We start from the raw sequence: 2,227 nt of genomic DNA, 5'->3' as shown, positions 1-2,227 counted from the left end.
GATTGAGTTATCGCCCTTGTTCTTGAAAACGCGTTCAATTTTTAGCTTGTAAACACTCTAGAAGGCACAATTCTTGACTGATTTTAACGAAACTTGAACACGTTTCAAGAACAAGGGCAATAACTTATATTATTCAGTATCGCCCTAAAGAGTTCAAAAGAAGTGTATGACTGAAGGTTGAATATTTCATACTGGTGATTGTTACTGTACTGCTAAATATTTTTATTCAAAATCAAAGCTGCCAGTGGGCCTATATTACCTTGGCTGGCAAGCTATCTTTTATGATTGTACCATCCTATCGATTCGTGTTTGTTCAGTCGGTTGAATAGCTAGCTATGTGATGTTTGATTGTAATTATATTATGTCATCAGCAGTCATGAGGGATGACATGAGAGAGGCTTGGTCACGTGGTCATCAGGTTTCAAAGCAAAGGGCTCATGACGTCAACAAAGAATTTACCAGGGTAGGGAAAAAATAAGCACCAAAATTAAGAATGGGAGAGCATGTAATCCCTCATGACTGCTGATGACATAATATAATTACAATCAAACATCACCTTACAGGTAAGTCTCGTTTAATTTTTAAATTTTATTACATCATCAGTCAGTCACGGGATTTCATGAGATTTCAAAGCAAGACATGACCACAGCTTAGCAGAAAATGTATAAATAAATAAATTCAATGTAAACAAAAGCTTTATATATTATTAACTAACATAATAAAATTAACAGTTCTAATGAAAACATTATGTTCTATCTGAACATTCTTCAATATCAATAATCTCAAAAAACTCAAATGTAAATATAAACTAAAAATATTAACTTTTCTGTCAGTTATATCTAATAATGCATCAGCAAAACATGTATCTCTTGTGTGCGTTACAGGTAAATTATAAAACTTCCGAAAAACTGACGAAGTTTTCCAACTAGCAGAATTAAGAATCACATCTATAGGAATTTGTTTTCTTGAGGCAGCACTAGTTGCTGCAGAACGAACACTATGTGCATGAAAAGTTTGAATATCAATACCAGCAAGAGCCAAGATTTCACGAATCCAACGAGCTATAGTTGATTTTGATGCTGGTTTTAAAGTTGTATGGGTGTAACGTGGAAGTGCTGGACGCAATTCGAAGACTCCTTTTAGGAAACGGCATATCAAGGGATGTTTTCCCAAAGTTCCATTATAATCAGAGTCTAACAACACAACACTAGACAATGCTGAACGGGCTGTATTTAATCCGCTATATCCCAGTCCTTCTTTGTACAAGCTAACAAAAAAAATCAAGCACACAACTTAGAGAAGATGATAAGGGATCACTGTTCCATCTACCACAAAAGTTGATCCATTTTTCAAGGTATGTGTCATATTGTTTCGATGTTGAAATTCGCCAGGATTGGCATATAATGTTTTGAGTTTCTTGCGAAATTCCATGCAAGGCAAGGCCTGACCGGACAAGACGCCATAGACATAACTATATATGTTATCATAACTAAGTAATATATATTTCAGAACTATATATGTTATCATAACTTAGTAATTTATATTTCAGAACTATATATGTTATCATAACTAAGTAATATATATTTCAGAACTATATATGTTATCATAACTTAGTAATTTATATTTCAGAACTATATATGTTTCACAACTTAGTTATATATTTTTCAGAACTATATATGTTATCATAACTAAGTAATATATATTTCAGAACTATATATGTTATCATAACTTAATAATTTATATTTCAGAACTATATATGTTATCATAACTTAGTAATTTATATTTCAGAACTATATATGTTATCATAACTTAGTAATTTATATTTCAGAACTATATATGTTATCATAACTTAGTAATTTATATTTCAGAACAATATATGTTATCATAACTAAGTAATGTATATTTCAGAACTATATATGTTATCATAACTTAATAATTTATATTTCAGAACTATATATGTTATCATAACTTAGTAATTTATATTTCAGAACTATATATGTTATCATAACTTAGTAATTTATATTTCAGAACTATATATGTTATCATAACTAAGTAATATATATTTCAGAACTATATATGTTATCATAACTTAGTAATTTATATTTCAGAACTATATATGTTATCATAACTTAGTAATATATATTTCAGAACTATATATGTTATCATAACTTAGTAATTTATATTTCAGAACTATATATGTTATCATAACTAAGTAATATATATTTCA

This window comes from Lottia gigantea, assembly GCF_000327385.1.
Source record: "Lottia gigantea unplaced genomic scaffold LOTGIsca_44, whole genome shotgun sequence".
In the NCBI taxonomy this organism is placed as follows: Eukaryota; Metazoa; Mollusca; class Gastropoda; family Lottiidae; genus Lottia; species Lottia gigantea.
Note: the sequence above shows the minus strand (reverse complement) of the source record.